Here is a 19,518-nt window from a genome sequence, read left to right as displayed (position 1 = left end):
AATACCCTCTGCCAAGCACGTTCCAGCGATTCGCGCAGCACTGATGTAGATGAAAGAACGCGGTATGTTCTTTGGGAGATGTTCTTCGCAGATGTAAGCACTTTTGCTGCAGCATCAAATTTATTGGAGTGTTTGTTGTTGTTGCGATCTTTAGTCGAAAGAATACTTTGCTGCATCTCGCCACAATAGTCTATTCAGTACAAGACCCTTCATCTCTTGCTACTATCTACGTTCATTTGATTCCGCGTACTGTAAATAATCCTTAGTCTCCCTCTATAGTTTTTTACTCCTCAATGCCGGAGTATTTCCCTGATGAGCTCTTCCCTTCTTTTAGTCAAGTTGTGTCTTAAATTTCTTTCTCCCAGATTTGATTCAATTCTTCGTTATTTATCTGTTCTGTCTTCATCATTGTTCTACAGCAATACATTTAAAAAGTCTCTATTCTCTTGTTGTCTTTTCTGTTTATCGGCCGTCCCTCACTTTCCCATACAAAGCTCTCCCCTCCAGATTATGACTCCATAATTCTTAAATCTATATTTTATGTTAACCAACTTTTTCAGAAGCGGTTTTGTTGCCATTGCCTGTCTACTGTTTACCAAGTCTGCTTCTTTGCTATCCAAATGTTATTCCGTGATATAATTCCCTCAGCATCACCTTATTTAGTTCGACTTAACCCCACTATCTCATTTTAGTTATATTTATTCACAATACAATAAAAGTATCCTCCGCCAATCGCATTCTAGTGATACACACAGTGTGCAGTACAGGGGCTGGACAAAAATGTGGAAAAGCGAGAAATACGTGCTTGAACATAAATGCAGATGCTAGCCACACCTGCTGATTGCGCTGTTATATTTGCGCTGGTGTATTTTGACCATGAACGCCACCTGTAAAGTGTCGTCAGTGCGCTGCAAGTGACAGTCGTGATTAGAACAGCACTCTGTGTAGTTGTGGGTGCATTATGTCGGAGCCAAGTGAATTCGAATGCGGGCAAATTATTAGTCCTTGTATGGTGGCTGCTTCCGTAACCAAGGTAGCCTAAGTGTTTGGTGTTTCTAGAGGCATCTATCAAAGATTTGTTTACACGTACATCTACATAAATACACCGCAAGCCACCGACTTTAGTTTGGCGAGGGTACTCTGTACTACTATCAGTCATATCCTTTTCTGTTCGACTTCCCAACAGAGTGAGGGAAAAACGACTGTCTATGTGCCTCCATACTAGCCGTAATTTCTCTTTTCCCGGCGGGGTCAGGGATTTTTCTCTGCCTCGTGATGACTGGGTGTTGTGTGTTCATCATCATTTCATCATCATTGACTCGCAAGTCGCCGAAGTGGCGTCAACTAAAAAGGACTTGCAATACGACGGCCGAACTCCCCCGCATGGGACTTCCCGGCCAACAATGCCATACGATCATTTCATTTCATTTCATTCTCTTATCTTATCGGTGTGGTCCTTAAGCGAAATGTACGTTGGCAGCAGTAGAGTCGTCTGGCAGCCAGCTTCAAATGTCATTTCTATTTATGTCCTCAGCAGTGTGCCTCGAAAAGAACGTCGCCTTCCCTCCAGCGATTATTATTTCAGTTCCCAAAGCACCTCCCTAACACTTACGCGGTGATCGAACCTACTGGTAACAAATCTAGCATACAGGGAAAGTGGAAAATCATTACCCGCTAAGCCAGAACGCGGACGAAGTAACTGAAAGTCATTGAGGAGGATTGTGACCAAAAATAAGAAGAAGACAGCTGCAGAAATCTCTGATGAAGTGAGTGTGTCGCTCTTGCGAACCCTGTCGGCACCAAAACAACATGAAGGGAGCTGCAGAAACACGGTATTGCAGGGCAAGCTGGAGTTCCGAAATCGCCCATAACAGGAAAACGTGGTGCCGATGTCATTAAACCTGGACTATGGAGCAGTGGAAAAAAGTCATTTGATAGGATGAGTCTTGTTGCGTACTGTTTTCAAGTTCTGACCAAGTTTACGTCCCAGGAGTGAAACATGGTGGGAACGGTTCGTTGATGACTTTGGGGAGCTACGCCGTGGTATTCCATGGGGCCCAATGGGTACTCTGTAAGGTCGCATTACAGCCAAGAACTCTGTGTGTGAGTATTTTGGCTGATTAGTTCCATTCCATGGTGCGTTGATCGCTCCGTAGTGGTGATGTTGCGTTCCAAGACGACTCGAACCCTGTTCACACAGCTCGCACCGTCCAGAACTGTGTTTGTGAGCACGAGCTTTCTGTAATATACTTTGGAGGGACGAGTGCGTGATCGCCATCCACATCCATCATCGTTACCTGAATTTGCCACTGTTTTGCAGGAAAATTAATGTAGAATTTCATTGAAAACCACACATGATCTGTATTTATCCATTGCGAGACGGCTGAACGCTGTTTTGAATGCCAGTCGCGCTGGGTAGCCGCGCAGTCTTGGGCGCCTTGCTACGGTTCGCACCGCGCGGTCTAGGCGTCTTGTCACGGTTCGCGCGGCTCCTCCCGCCGGAGGTTTGAGTTTTCCCTTGGGCATGGGTGTGTGTGTTGCCCGTAGCGTAAGTCAGTTTAAGTTAGATTGACAAACTGCTTCTGTCTCGGCAGTTCACCACCGGTAATGGAGGATGACGCTTTGACAATGCCAGCCACTCGTGCTGGGGAAACGTCAGAAAAATCATTAGATGAACGTCGGCCGAAGAACCCGAGACAGAAGCCAATAGGCAGTTTGTCAACAAGTGGCCACGAAAGCCTTAACAATTTTGTATTAAGTTAGATTAATTAGTGTGTAAGCTTAGGAACCGATGACCTCAGCAGTTTGGTCCCATAAGATCTTACCACAAATTTTTCCAAACTTCGAATGCCAACAGTTTTCCTGCGTCGTATTTGCCGTGGTAGTGCGTTGCGTTTGTGGTGTTTCCATGTTTTTGTCCAATCCATGTAAATGTAAGAGGGCGATATGTTCCCTGGTAGAAGCTCTTCGCAGATGTAAGCACCTTCACCATTGAATCAAATATCTTGATATACCGGGTGATCAAAAAGTCAGTATAAATTTGAAAACTTGATAAACCACGGAACAATGTAGATAGAGAGGTAAAAATTGAAACACATGCTTGGAATGACATGGGGCTTTATTAGAACCAAAAAAAAAAAATTGCTAGACGCGTGAAAGATCTCTTGCGCGCGTCGTTTGGTGATGATCGTGTGCTCAGCCGCCACTTACGTCATGCTTGGCCTCCCAGGTCCCCAGACCTCAGTCCGTGCGATTATTGGCTTTGGGGTTACCTGAAGTCGCAAGTGTATCGTGATCGACCGACATCTCTAGGGATGCTGAAAGACGACATCCGACGCCAATGCCTCACCATAACTCCGGACATGCGTTACAGTGCTGTTCACAACATTATTCCTCGACTACAGCTATTGTTGAGGAATGATGGTGGACATATTGAGCATATCCTGTAAAGAACATCATCTTTGCTTTGTCTTACTTTGTTATTCTAATTATTGCTATTCTGATCAGATGAAGCGCCATCTGTCGGACATTTTTTGAACTTTTGTATTTTTTTGGTTCTAATAAAACCCCATGTCATTCCAAGCGTGTGTGTCAATTTGTACCCCTGTATCTGCATTATTCCGTGATTTATTCAGTTTTCAAATTTATACTGACTTTTTGATCACCCGGTATATACTGGAAGATAGATTGGGAATGCCGTCGGTTTCTAGATGTTTAAATAAGGACACGCAACAGGAAACTGTATAACAAAACGCTCCTCGCTCGCTGCCAGACGCCTGTGCAACAGCAACTCTTGTAAGCGTTACCGCTCGTTGCGTGCGTGGGAGCTGCTTCCTGTTCCCTTACGACAGTGCTTCTTGTTGTACGTCGCACGAAGGTATTGCTGCAGGATGGAGGCAGTACGTTTCCGGCAGTTTCGTAGACACTGCAGCAGAATACGGCGGAACCCAGACAGCGAGTCCCCGTGTCTTCCGGCCATCCGGCAGCTCTCTGTGGAGTTCATCCCAGCGCGACAGCGCAAACAGGCAGTGGCGCGGGTGGAGTGGACCCTCGCTAGGCGGCAACTCAAATGGAAAGCGTGACTTGCCGCCAAGGTTTGGGTCATCGCTCTGCGGCGCTGGGCGCTATTGCGAGAGACGTGGCACGCTACAGTGGCTCCGCGCTCTGACGTCTTTCCACACCAGCCGACGTGATTCACAGTGCAGGCGCCGTGACGTGTTACAAATGGGAACATTCGGAGGGACACTCACAGTACACGTGCAGACTGAAATCTAGGCTAATTGTAAATTCGTGTGGCACTGCTGGCTAGGAGACTCCGAAGGGCAGGTGCGGCCGTCTTAATGGAAAGGATTCACTGTACTTTGCGCACAGTGGCACCTTCCCTTCGCGAAATGTGAGAGACGGGTGTTTAAGTGTATCTGGTAAGTGTTGGTGACTACGTGTAACATGCGTGTACGTAGTGTGGTGTCCTCCTTGTGTTGGATAATAGTGAGAGAATGGAGAGGGTGAAACCCAGCGCCGGCACGTAACCCACCTCCTCTCCAATAGCACAAGGAGGGAAAGAGAGCCGCCGAGCTCAAATGTCAGTGTCCGATGGACGGATCACGGTGTCCCGTGCCGTCGCTTCATGAGGCACTGCCGTAAAGGCAAAGGGAAAGCAGCCAACACCAAGTGGTAGAAAAGATAATCGTATGAGTGGTGATTTTTTACGTACTGCCTTAGGAAGCCCTATTTATACTTCTGTTTTCTCACAGATGAAATCCAGATTTGCGGGCCGGAGTGGCCGAGCGGTTCTAGGCGCTACAGTCCGGAACCGCGCGACCGCTACGGTCGCAGGTTCGAATCCTGTCTCGGACATGGATGTGTGTGATGTCCTTAGGTTAGTTAGGTTTAAGTAGTTCTAAGTTCTAGGGGACTGATGACCTCAGAAGTCAGTCCCATATTGCTCAGAGCCATTTGAATCAAATCCAGATTTATCGCGAATTGTTCGAGATTCGATGACAAGCAGACCAGGTTAACCAGAAAAGACAAGGATCCTTTTACAAATATCCGAGTCTCCTGGAACAGTTTTTTCGTACACTGCAAAGAGTACAGCAGACCATTAGTTGAACGCAGCACTGATGAACATTTTTTTTTTAGTATCCATAGGTCGATGTAAATTCCAGATGTACGTAGTATATTCCCAATAAACTGGAAAATTACGGTTCAAAACTCGTATTCATGTCTGACTCCGATTCTAAATAGTTGATCGCAGGAAAACCATACGCAGGACTGCACCAATTTTCGAACATAACCGTACTTAATTGGTTTCCTTTGTTCGCTCTTCTGTCGGAGACATTGTATCAAGGTATAATTGTGGTTACAACAGTACGAAGGAACAAACAAGAAATCCCCAAAGTATTGATTCTAATACGAATTAACAAATGGTTCAAGTGGCTCTGAGCACTATGGGACTTAACATCTGAGGTCATCAGCCCCCTAGAACTTAGAAGTACTTAAACTTAATTAACCTAAGGACATCACACACATCCATGCCCGAGGCAGGATTCGAACCTGCGACCGTAGCGGTCGCGCGGTTCCAGACTGAAGCGCCTAGAACCGCTCGGCCACATCGGCCGGCAGGAATGGATTTGTCTAGGTAACATATTTAAGTAATTAATCTTGCAAGATTACGGTTGTATGTAAGCACGAGAGAAGCCATTGCAAGTGTGAAATGCTATTACTTTAATAACAGGTGTAACTACCAGACTGTTGAATGCAAGCAAGTGAACGTGCATGTATTATGTTTTACAGGTGCCGGTTGTCCGTTTGTGGAATGGAGTTCCATGCTTGTTGCTGTTGATCGATCGATACTGGGAAGTGTAATGCTGTTTGTAGATGACACTGATGAGTCCCACATGTGCTCGATCGGAGACAGATCTGGAGATCCCACAGTCTCAGGCAACATGTCGACCCTCCGTAGAGCATGTTGGTTTAAAATGGCGATATGTGGGCGAGTGTTGTGCTGTTGGATAACACCACCTGCAATGCTGTTTATGAATAACACGACAGGTGGAATCAACAGACTGACGTACAGTTTTGTAATCTGGGCGCGTAGGATATCCACGACAATGCTCCTGCTGTCATACAAAATCATCCTAAACAACCCACGGCCATCACTGGCACCGAGGCAGAACCAACTTTCATCAGAAAACACTACTGACTTCTGCCCTGCCCTCTAATTAGCTCTCGCTTGACATAACTGAAGTCGCAAATGGCGGATGTTTGGAGTCAATGGAATGCACGCTGCAGGGCGTCTGGCTCGGAGCTGTCCTTGAAGTATCCGATTTACAGCAGTTCGTTGTGTCCCTGTGGTGCCAACTGCTGCTCAAATCGCTGCTGCAGACGCAGCGGCGTTGCGCAAGAGCTATACGCCGAAGACGATGGTCTTCCCTCGCGGTAGCGCCGCTAGACCATCCGGAGCCCGGTCAGCTTACGACTGTAAATATTCATGGCCACCGCTACCAGCAGTGATGTACAGTGGCTACATTCGTGCCAAGTATGCAGTATCGTGGAAGGAATCTCGTTCAAACTCAGTGAGGTGTTGATAATGGCGTCTTTGTCGCTTTAAAGGCATTCTTAACTAACATCAGCTCACCACGTTCATTCTCAAATGTGACTATCGCTCACGGCCGTTACTGTATGCATTTAAAGCAAACCTGATTTGCATCGTCATAGTTGAGCTACTAGCGCCATTCTTATGTGACTGGTGTAAAATTTGAGTTGACATCATCTTTCAGATGCAGAAATACACGTAGCAACTTTCGTTTATGTCGCACAGCTCCTTCTTGACGCCGCGATTTCTTTCCGTTAGAGTATATATTAGGAGAAAGAAATTACATGGGAGAAATAACTTGTCTAATGGTTTACGTACACTCGTATCATAGTTGAAACTGACTGCGAAATAAACCGAAACCGGGTTTTTTTTTTCGCAGTACAGCACAGCATTTTCTGCCCCGCAGTTGGTTAAAAAAACCTGTACATTGTCCGTTATTTTTAAAAAAAATCAACAGCCAGCATTTGTCTGAATGTTTATTAGCGTATCGAGTAAAAATTTGAAATAAATCGGTCAAGAACATTAACCTATACGTTGTCGTTTTTTTTTTTAATAAAAGCCTACAGCCAACGTTAGTTAGAACGTTTATAAGCGTATCGAGTAAACGTTTGAAATATCGGTCAGGAACATTTCGAGATTTTTGGTAACAGTGTTTCCCCTTTCTATAAAATATATGTATTTATATAATATATACATTAAAAATGTGGAGCCTGTGTGCCTCTGTATGTTCATTGGAGTGCCGTGCAAGAATTTGAAGTACATTTTTAAGTACTTATCGAAATTTTTGGTAGCAACTCTTCTACCTTATATATACATACACCATATCTGTCAGAATGTTCATTAGAGTATTGTATAAGAATTTGAAGTAAATTGGCCAAGAACTTGTCGAGTGTTTTGCTAACAACACTTCCTCTTTATACAATTTAATATGAATTTATATATTATATGGATTAGAATAATACATACCTATGTCCGTCGTAATGTTCATTACAGCTTCGTTAAAAATTTAAAGTAAGTCAGTCAAGAAATTTTCAAAATTTTTGTAACCGTTATTTCTCCTTCGTGGATTACATATGTATTTGTATATGATGTATATTAAAAGTACAGAGCCTATGTCTGTCCGAACGTTCATGACAGTATCGAATAAAAATTTGAAGAAACGAGATTATTGGTAAGAACGTTTCCCATTTGTGTAATAGATATATATTGACATAGTAAATATATTTTACGAATATAGCTTATGATCGTCTGCTTGTTCATTAAAGTAAATCAGTTAACTAATTTCCGACACTTTTGGTAACAAAGTTAAACATGTCTTTGTACAGTAGTATAGATTTTAAATATATATTTACATACCTCTTACATTAAAAAAAAATACGTAGCCTATGTCTGTCCGAAGGTTTGTTAGAGTATCGTGTAAAAATGTGAAGTAAATCGCTCAAGAACTATTCGAGATTATTACTATTAACTTTTATATTTATAGTGAATCACCTAAAGCTTGCACAGCAAATATTGCGAAAATTGATGTGCAGTTTTCATGGAATCCATGGGTAGTCAAGAGGCTCATATTGTTAGCCAATATACAGACTGTAATAATACTTAAAAAGTGAAAGTATATCTTTTGTGCAAACAAACTTTTTAAATGGAGCAATATATATATATATATATATATATATATATATATATGACTGCTTTTGATAGTAAATATTTGTAACACATTGATCACTGTTCACTCCCACAATGTATGCAAAAGTAAGAAAACGACTGTGACTATTTTAACAGTTCGCTGGCAGTTTAATGTAATTCCCTGTTTTCCATTGATAATCGAAGATACAGGATGTGCACACAACCACGTTTCCATGTTGACTTCGGATGTGAATATTGCTTTCTCCACATCCTCACAAAATTCGTGTAGCTTCTCTGATCTGCTCTGTGCGATTCCGCTCGATTATTCCGTGGACGATGGCCATTTTTTGTCTTCATTGCACCCATAAAGGAGATCGTGTACTATCTGCCGTTTTGTGCGCTAAAATACATAATTATTGTTGCGAATCTCTTATTGATTATAAAATTGCGACTAACAGGAAGTGGCACTTTCTTCACTGTTGTTACCAAAATTTTCTCTTTCACGATATTCCTCCGAATTGTAAGCAGTGTGATCTGTGGCTCTGGTTTCGTACTGTTGATTTTGTACGTCGCAGCCCACACAAGATATGAACAGGCAGAGTAACAATCGGGTAATTCAAATCTGAAACATACAGATACTGCGACTCGGAGAGAACACGACAATTAGAACGCGAATGGCAGCATGCAGCTTGTATACAAGGTTCCTGTGTAGCGCGCCAAGGTGCCTCCGAATTCACAGCAGTCGGCGGGCACTATGTTCCTACCAAGTAACATTAGCACAAATGTTACACGAACAACAGACAAGGCAAGAGAATGTATGAATGAGGCTAATATGGCGGACGGCGTCACTTGCATTCACTAATTAATGCCTGGAGAAATGGAAAGGTATGCTACTAGCCGTTGGGCTAAAGGTTTCGTTATATTTTCCACAAGAGTGTTGCGTAAGTACCTAGCAAACCGCGAACAATAGCTTGATCTTGTCTTGACGTGTTGGCTTTTCAGCTTTGTATACCTAAACATATTAAGCAGCAATAACTTTCTTTGAGAAAGAATAATGCTTGTGTATTTCTGTTAGCATTTTTCATTATCTTTGTCTTCCTTCATTGGATTTGTCTCTGTTTTGAGCATTCTACATCTGCATCTATACTCCGCAAGCCACCCAATGGTGTGTGGCGGAGGGCACTTTACGTGCCACTGTCATTACCTCCCTTTTCTGTTCCAGTCGCGTATGGTTCGCGGGATGAACGACTGCCGGAAAGCCTCCGTGCGCGCTCAAATCTCTCTAATTTTACATTCGTGATCTCCTCGGGAGGTATAAGTAGGGGGGAAGCAATATATTCGATACCTCATCCAGAAACGCACCCTCTCGAAACCGGGACAGCAAGCTACACCGCGATGCAGAGCGCCTCTCTTGCAGAGTCTGCCACTTGAGTTTGCTAAACATCTCCGTAACCCTATCACGCTTACCAAATAACCCTGTGACGAAACGCGCCGCTCTTCTTTGGATCTTATCTATCTCCTCCGTCAACACGATCTGGTACGGATCCCACACTGATGAGCAATACTCAGGTATAGGTCGAACGAGTGTTTTGTAAGCCACCGCCTTTGTTGATGGACTACATTTTCTAAGGACTCTCCCAATGGATCTCAACCTGGTATCCGCCTTACCAACAATTAATTTTATATGATCATTCCACTTCAAATCGTTCCGCACGCATACTCCGAGATATTTTACAGAAGTAACTGCTACCAGGGTTTGTTCCACTATCATATAATCATACAATAAAAGATCCTTCTTTCTATGTATTCGCAATACATTACATTTGTCTATGTTAAGGGTCAGTTGCCACTCCCTGCACCAAGTGCCTATCCGCTGCAGATCTTCCTGCATTTCGCTACAATTTTCTAATGCTGCAACTTCTCTGTATACTACAGCATCATCCGCGAAAAGCCGCATGGAACTTCCGACACTATCTACTAGGTCATTTATATATATTGTGTAAAACAATGGTCCCATAACACTCCCCTGTGGCACGCCAGAGGTTACTTTAACATCTGTAGACGTCTCTCCATTGAGAACAACATGCTGTGTTCTGTTTGCTAATAACTCTTCAATCCAGCCACACAGCTGGTATGATATTCCGTAGGCTCTTACTTTATTTATCAGGCGACATTGCGGAACTGTATCGAGCGCCTTCCGGAAGTCAAGGAAAATAGCATCTACCTGGGAGCCTGTATCTAATATTTTCTGGGTCTCATGAACAGATAATGCTAGTTGGATCTCACACGATCGCTGTTTCCGGAATCCATGTTGATTCCTACATAGTAGATTCTGGGTTTCCAGAAACGACGTGATACGCGAGCAAAAAACATGTTCTAAAATTCTACAACAGATCGACGTCAGAGATATAGGTCTATAGTTTTGCGCATCTGCTCGACGACCCTTGTTGAAGACTGGGACTACCTGTGCTCTTTTCCAATCATTTGGAACCTTCCGTTTCTCTAGAGACTTGCGGTACACGGCTGTTAGAAGGGGGGCAAGTTCTTTCGCGTACTCTGTGTAGAATCGAATTGGTATCCCGTCAGGCCCAGTGGACTTTCCTCTGTTGAGTGATTCCAGTTGCTTTTCTATTCCTTGGACACTTATTTCGGTGTCAGCCATCTATCCTTTCTAAACACCGTCTGTGCCTTTGTAAAAATTTCGGCAGAATTTATCTCTGGCTTCAACCAGCTTTCCGTACCTGTAACGATTTCAGCTTCGGTGCTTTCTATCAGCACTTGAAGTTCCGGTACTTTACCAATGCAGCTTCGACAGTTAACAATTACAATACCGATTGCTGCTTGGTCCCCGCATGTCCTGACTTTGCCCCGCACCCTTTGAGGCTGTTGCCCTTTCTGTACTTGCCGTGGCCATCTAAACTAAAAAACCGCCCAGTCCACGCCACACAACCCCTGCTACCCGTGTAGCCGCCTGCTGCGTGTAGTGGACTCCTGACCTATCCAGCGGAACCGGAAACCCCACCACCCGAGGAATCTGCAGCCCACACGGTCGCAGAACCGTCTCAGCCTCTGATTCAGACCCTCCACTCGGCTTTGTACCAAAGGTCCGCAGTCAGTCCTGTCGACGATGCTGCAGATGGTGAGCTCTGCTTTCATCCCGCTAGCGAGACTGGCAGTCTTCACCAGATCAGATAGCCGCCGGAAGCCAGAGAGGATTTCTTCCGATCCATAGCGACACACATCTTTGGTGCCGACATGAGCGACCACGTGCAGATGGGTGCACCTTGTACCCTTCATGGCATCCGGAAGGACCCTTTCCACATCTGGAATGACTCCCCCCGGTATGTACACAGAGTGCACATTGGTTTTCTTCCCCTCTCCTGCTGCCATATCCCTAAAGGCCCCCATTACGCGCCTGACGTTGGATCTCCCAACTACCAGTAAGCCCACCCTCTGTGACCGCCCGGATCTTGCAGACTGAGGGGCAACCTCTGGACAGGACAAGCAGCCATGTCTGGCTGAAGATCAGTATCAGCCGGAGACAGAGCCTGAAACCGGTTCGTCAGACAAACTGGAGAGGCCTTCCGTTCAGCCCTCCGGAATGTCTTTCGACCACTGCCACACCTCAAGACGACCTCCCACTCTACCACGGGTGAGGGGTGAGCCTCAATGTGGGCAGTATCCCGGGCAGCCACAGCCGTAGTCCGATCGGGGGATGCGTGGGACGAGGTGGCCGTCCCCAACAAACCCCCATCCGGACCCCCACAGTGATGCCCATTGGCAACAGCCGCAAGCTGTGTGACCGAAGCCACCACTGCCTGAAGCTGGGAGCGAAGGGATGCCAACTCCGCCCGCATCCGAACACAGCAGTTGCAGTCCCTACCCATGCTAAAAACTGTTGTGCAAAGAACGTCTGAACTAATCTACAGAGAGCACAAACAATTCGACACAAAAGTTAAACGGTTATTAAAATACAAGATTGCCTAGTAAATTCAGTAATGCTGCTACTTGCGCACTGCTGACACACTGCTCGGCGGCGGAAGGAGACTACGCGATTTTACACTATTCAGGTACTGAAAGGCGATGCTACAACTCTCAAATACTATAATACGCCCGAAATTTATGAATTAAACAATGCAAGTACCCAAAAACACGCAAAGAAATTAAGAATTAAACTGTGTAACAAATAAGTGAGCTAAGAGTATACGACTTGCTGCTGGCAGCTGCTTATCCAACGGCGGCAGGGAGCACACTGGCTGTGACCAACCGACACTGGCTGTTCAATAATATCATCATCATCATCATCATCGTCATCTTTTTCTTCTTCTTATTTAGACGCCATCTCCTCGTAAAAGTTTAGAGATCGACGTAGCTTGCTTTGATGTTGACAGTTCTGCATGGAAAGATTTTGCTGCTGAATCTCTGTGCTATCTTCGAATGTCTTTCAGGCACGTATATTTGTATCAATAATAATAGTTTGCTATCATTGATATCCCTCGCCCCTCATAATATGTCCAAAATATTGTATCTTTCTTTGTTTTATAATAGGTACCAGTTCTCTTTCTAGCTTTATCTAACGAAGGATTTCAGTATTTAATATTTTTAATATCCGGGATATACGCAGTATAGTATTAAATTTCAAAAGCATCAATTTGTTTTTAATTACTTGGGCCTAAGTCCAGCTTTCATTCCCCTAACGGGGAATTTGTAGTTTCAAATCATTCTGCTTCTCAGTTGCACACTGAGGTCGCAGTTCATGAAGAATTTTCTCGTAGTGATGAACTGTTTCCTGGCCTGTTCAGTTATGGATTTCATCCCCCGCTTTGGGTCGCATTATTGGTGTAAAATTAAGCATAAGTGTTTGATTGTGATCACTTGTTCATCTGTATTGCTTTAATAATTTATTAAATATGATTTTCGTGTCCCCTAATAATATTTTTCGGAATTATTTTCTGCCATTTAGGCCGGCTTGATTTTTAGGCCAATTGTCTCCATTGCTCATGCGTTTATTGTTGAAGGCTTCATCCTTTTGTGGCGTGAAAAAAGTGCCCCTTTGTTTTTGAAAGGATATTGTTCCATGGTTACCTTTTTTAAGATATTTCTCCTTGTTGGATATATGGGCTCTTACTCTATTTATGATGCTTCCGATCAGTATATTTTTTCAGGATGATTCTTAAGTTATCTTCTAGTGTTTACTGTTTAGCTGAAGTAGATTTTTGCTGCAAACACTTGTAATTTATTTGTTGCATTACAGTCCTTCAGTTGGAATTTCGGTAAATCATTTTGTACGTACTATGCTATGTCTATCACGCTAATCCTTTGTGTTAAATCCTATCCCGTTTGCTTAAAGATCGTGATGGATCCATTGACACAGCCTACATATCTAAAGTGTTGCAAATTTTATATTTTGCTGTCGATGAAACACATTGTAGCGCTGGTATGGTAGGCAACTGAAGATGTATCTCTGCCGCTATGTATATAAAGATTTTGATTTGAATCTCTATTTTGTTTCCACAGAATTGCCATAATATTAATGCAAATTTAAAAGCAGTGTTTATACGTTTAACGTTTCGAAGTTTTGAATGAATGTTAAACGGATCTAAATATGTTTCATGAATGCTCTAGTATTATTAACTAATAAAAACCGTTTCAAAGAGTGATTGCCGCCGAACAAGCTGCTCTCGCTTATTTTTCTTTGAACTTTCACTTTCTTCTTCGTAGCAGCAATTTTGTCTGTGGCGTTTGATGAAGTTGGATTAAAGTTGCTTTCTTGCTTGCTGTCATATTCCTACGACAGAAGTATTTTACATTTGCTTCAACTTTCCCAAATACGATCCTGAAATGCTCTTCCTAAAATGTTTATCTTGTGTTGTCCTCAAACGCGAGACCCACTGCTGACCCGGATTCATCACATGCAGAACTTCATTAGGGATATTACGTATTCGTTGATATGAGATTGCCCTCCATCTCACTACTAGTCTGGTCTTCCATCGCAACTTTCCTCATTCAAGGTTGCGTCTGGCCTGCCATGTACTTTCAAAATTAACATATTTACCACTTTACGGTACTTGTCTTTGACTCATTTTAGGTAAAGTATTAACACCAATCGCTTAAAACACTTACCAGCAAACAACTGCTCACTGCAACTGATGAGAAATTGAACAAAATCGTAATAATAAGCACATTTTACCCCATTTTCCCCAGTTTCCCCCTGTTTTTCATAGAAATTTGTCAGACTTATTATTGGAATCTTAAAGTTTTCAGGGATAAAGGGGAATGAAGCAGACTACACACACACACACACACACACACACACACACACACACACTGCGCTCCTTTTAACAGACTTACAGACTTGCCTGGTATTTGGGGTCTTGTCATGCGATCATTCTGATTCAGATTTTTTGTGTTTCAGGTAAATGTCGGAGTTGCTCCTACTGTAAGGCCACGGCCGACTACTTCTCGCATCCTTGTCAGACTAGACCTGTAAGTATATATTAATGCCTGTATATAGTGATTTGTTTTTTATTTTTAAGGAGTGATACCACATGCCCAATATCGTACGGGTCTGAGGACGAATAAAATTACTACTACTTCTAGTACTGCTTCGCCTACTACAAAAGCTGTAGTAGTTGCAACAGTAGTAGTAGTAGTAGTAGTAGTAGTAGTAGTGCTAATAGTGGAATTACATGGAAGCGTGGCAAAAATTGAGAAGGAAGTGAGACAGGGCTGTAGCTTGATAAACAAAAACTGTGAGGAAACTTCCTAGCAGATTCAAACTGTGTGCCGGACCGAGACTCGATCTCGGTCTCGGTCTCCACCAATGTCCTGAATTGAAGTTCTACCTTCGCAGTGCCTCATGAAGTTACGGTTGTGATACTGGTGACGATGATCAGTCCGTCGGAAGGGGACATTAAGCTCTCTTGGCTCCCTTCGTGCTTCTCGAGAGGAACAGGCTATGCGTCGGCACCAGCCTTCTCACTTTCCCGTATCACATCATCATCACCATGATCATCATCATACAACAGAAACAAACACTATACTATACACGTATCCATCATTACACTCACATACCTTCTACCAATACACGCATGGTATCCAAGAAAGGGGCCAATGTGCGCGAAGAAAGAACACGCTTTCCGACAGCCGGGTTTTCGGGCCAACAGTGTCATATTACATTTACATCTTTAGAGGCGGTTGTCCAGTGAGCGATTGAACATTAGGGGGAAAAAAGTCGGATAGTCACCGAAAAATAGGAGGGAGAGGCATGAACAACTTACTAAGAATCGTCACCAGTGGCGTATGGGCGTGATAGGTGAGATGTTTAATGCTCACTATTTTTGGTATTTCTTGAACAACTCGAAAACCTCGGCTTCTAACAAAAGTGTTTCCGATTACAAAAGTAAACTACATAAATTTCTTAGAAAAGGACCTGTTCATTTTTTTCACTAGGACTAATAGTTTTCGCATTGAGATGGAAAGATAGCAGACTATTAAAATAGTGTTTTAGTGGTATGAAATTACTGGTTAGTAGTAAATCAAGTCTTCATTGGGTGGTCTACGTCTAAGGACTTGGAAGATCAGTTGAACAGATCGGATGGTATCTCGATAAGACGCGGTGAAAGTAAGAGATGAAATTTGTTATTTGAGCACCAAAATAACTAGGGGCAGCGGAAATAGAGAGTGTATAAAACTTAGATTCACAATAGCAAGACAGGCTTTCGTGAAAAACTGATGTATGTGTACATGGAATTACAAGTTAATTATTAGGAAGTGTTTTGTGAGTGTAGTCTTATATGAAAATCAAATGTGAACTGTAAATAATACAAACAGAACGAAAATAGAAGCGTCTCAATTGTAGTATAACAGAAAATTGCTGAAGACTGGGTGAATATATTGAATAACTAATGAGAGAGTATGGAATCGAATTGGAGATACAAGATCTTTACGACAAAGCCGTAACCTTCACGACAAAGCCGTACTAAAAGAAAGGATATGTTGTTACGACACATTCTGAATCATCAAGAAGTCCTGAAGTTATTTATGTATAAGGGGCATTCAAATGAAACCCGTAGGCTAGTGTAAAGTAACGGTAATGATTTTATTAACTCAAAAATGTAGTTATACACAGCACACACACTCAAAAATAGTCGCCAAAACTGTTGTGACATTTATCCCATTGTGACACTAGCCGGTCGATTCCATCCTTGAAGAAGCTACTAGGCTGCTGTCAGATTCAGCCGTGGACCCAGTCACACACTTCGTCTCCCGTTGCGAATCGATGTCCGCGAATAGCTTGTTTTAGATGCCCAAACACGTTAAAGTCACACGGTGAAATGTCGGGACTGTACGATGGATGTTCCAGCGTTTCCCACCTACGTCAGAGATGGTCTTCCAACATATCCAGTACGAGCATCGTCTTCCAGTGACTCGCGCCCGTCAAGGAATCGTTTGCGCCATTCCACAACACTTGAACGATTCACCATACACAGCCTTCACCCGTCGATACATTTCACGGCCCCCAACTCCCTCCTTCGCCAAAATCGGATCACTCCTCGTTGTTCCTTCTTACTCGCCTGCATGTTCGGTAGTGGACGATAACTTGGGTGACCATCTTCTCTTGGGCGTGAAACCAAACTAGCGCTATGGAACATCAAACTGTGTGCACGCGTCAGTCTCTCTACCTATAGGTGGCGCCACCATACCCCCAGTTACGTGGTGCCACCGTACGTGAAAGACAAAGGTGGACGCACTGACCAAGTTTCATTTGAATGAACCTCATAGACAAGTGTAAAGGGAAAAACTTGTAGGCTGTAAAGTCTTCATTGCATTAGGCACCTGCAAATGGGTGTAGGGTGCAGTAGTTACACACTTGTGAAAATACTTTCAGAAGCTGGAGAGCTGCATGAAATCCGTGTATGAGCTATTGATTAAAACAGCAGCAATATACCCCTCAAGTGTTACTGGATCTTATCGTGTCGTGGACTTTACGATCGTGGGCTTCGCGACCCTTTACGTCAGTGTTCTGCTTCGTATCATAAATATTTCAACCGTGGCTTCTCCGACCGTCGACGGAATCTGCAATATTGGGGGAAGCTCTGGTCGGAAATACCAGATGCAAAAGTGGTTGGTGTTAGCCGTTGCTTTCTCGACCGTTTTGTAATAAGAATATTCCTTCACATTTTATCCACGTTTAGGACTGACTACGCACATAGTAGATAGGCATTTTAAATGCTTTTTAAATTATTTTTGGTCACATTAAAAAGAAAACGAAAGATTAAATTGGTGCGAGTTAAACGAACAGCAATAACGTATGGACTCCTTTTTAAATACGACCTAGAAGTAGAGCTGAATTACATTTATATTCTTGCTTATCATAAATATTTGGCTGTTAATTTCCGAGTATGTCTCGATTTTCTTGGGTGTGGTTAGGCAGGAACCTAAGAGCATAGCCGCAATTGCTCCACGTGAAACGAGCTGGCAGTATGGTACTCCTTTTTCTTGCCACTTCAAAGGACGCCGCAACAGTGACAGAGCCTCTGATTGGAAATACCACGGTGCAAATCTGGTTGGTGGTAAGTGGAACGGTATCTGCGGCACCTACAATGGGCATTCAAGTGAAAATGAGACAGGTGAAAAAAAGTAAGTAAGCTGTTTATTATTTCAAAAGTAATCGCCATAACTGTTTACACATTTCTCCCACCATAAGCCGAGACGGTCAGTGCCTTTATGGAAAAGTGTTTGCGGTTATCTACGGAACCATGATTGAACCCAGTCGTTCACCTCTTCGTCCGAAATAAATCGACGGCCACGACCGTCTTTCCCTTCAGCGTTCAAAAAATATGTGAATCGGGTGGGGAGGGATAGGGACTGCATAGAGGATGTATAAGAACATCGCAGCTAAGCTTCTGCAGCATACCTTGCCAACGTTTGGGCCCGTCCAATCCCGATCTCTCCCCATTCCCCATGCCAGTTCTGTATTTTTGGAGCCCTGAAGAATGACATTCGTGGCTGTCGATTTGCTCCTGACGAAGAGGTGCACCCCTGGCTTCATTCATGGTTCTGTAAACAACCGCAAACATTTTTCCACGAAGGCATTGACCGTCTCGGCTCACAGTGGGATGAATGTGTTAACAGTGATTGCGATTACTTCTGAAATAGTAAACAGCTTACTTACTTTTTTGTATCTATCTCATTTTCATTTGGCTGTCCCTTGTACAAAAGGGTCCGAAACGCCACTGTCGGGAAGTCCACGGAGCCGATCTTACAGAGCATCAGTCCGTGCGTGGTCAAGTGACTCTCGCCCGCTTAAACGGGGCATCAAGATGGAGAGTGTCAGTCCATTACCACCGTCTTCTCTGGAGTCTCTGCCGTTAGAGAGCAGCGTAGGTGAGGAGAGTAAAAGCGGAGGGATGTGTGGGTAGAGAGCGCCGACTGAGCGGACACGAGACGGTGCAGTGGCTCAGGTTGTTGACCCGGCCGTCGCGCTGCCAAAACCGCCTCCGGCGCTGCCCCGCGTCACAGCCAGGCCTTCCTGGTGCCTGGGCTGTCTGTCCTGCGGCCTCGTCTGCTTGCGTCCGGGTCTTCATCGCAGCGCGCGGAGACGATCGATGAAAACAAACACGATTCCCTGCTGTCTCTGTGAATATTAGCCTACAGGTCGAAATTGACTCGTGTTCTTCTGATGGAGACAACTAGAAGGTTTCCTGCCTTTAGGTACCATGTCGTGATCTTGCTTTCGACTCCAAGATAACAAATCCATCAATATAGCTTAGGTCATTCGCCAGCTGTTATGTAAAAATCTCCTGAATGAGCCTGCGATCATTGTGAGTAATGTATGAGCAAAACTGTATAGTTAGCTTAGTATTTTTCTTTATGTATTACGTCTTTTTGGCTGCTGCCCTGGTTTATGTGTAATTTAGATTAAAGGAACGTACGAATGAGAGGTGTTTGTTGCACATTATAAGGCTGGGTATGCGGAAACTGGTTAGTCTCTGGGAGCGGGTTAGCGCAAGATAGAACTATATTAATTTACTAATGAAGCTGTTCAGTTCTTAATAATGTTAGAAGTCCACACATTATGGTGCATTGACCAAATTTCATCTCGTAGGGCATAGTTTATATAAAGGGTGAACATTAATAAAAGCGACAAACTGTAGGGACTTATTCCTGGCTGGGAAGGCAGGAAAAATGTCCCTATGAACATGTGTCTGGAAGTGCATCGTTGCCACGGTAAATGGCGATGATGGTTCCTCTGACCACGTGTCGTGTGTTCCTTGCGTGTTGCGGGCTGTGTG

At 43.7% G+C, this 19,518-nt stretch overlaps 1 protein-coding gene across 5 annotated transcripts in view; it reads left to right on the top strand.

Annotated features, from left to right (window-relative positions):
* Positions 1-19,518, top strand: part of LOC124619560 (RNA-binding protein fusilli) — a 775,817-nt gene that overhangs the window by 273,278 nt on the left and 483,021 nt on the right. For all 5 annotated transcript variants that reach the window (XM_047146047.1, XM_047146046.1, XM_047146048.1 and 2 more), the window contains exon 4: positions 14,637-14,707. The gene's annotated coding sequence lies outside the window, so the exon portion shown is untranslated. The remainder of the gene's footprint in view (positions 1-14,636; positions 14,708-19,518) is intronic.

Source organism: Schistocerca americana, chromosome 6, assembly GCF_021461395.2.
Source record: "Schistocerca americana isolate TAMUIC-IGC-003095 chromosome 6, iqSchAmer2.1, whole genome shotgun sequence".
Lineage (NCBI taxonomy): Eukaryota > Metazoa > Arthropoda > Insecta > Orthoptera > Acrididae > Schistocerca > Schistocerca americana.
Note: the sequence above shows the minus strand (reverse complement) of the source record. Positions and strands in the feature narration are given on the sequence as shown.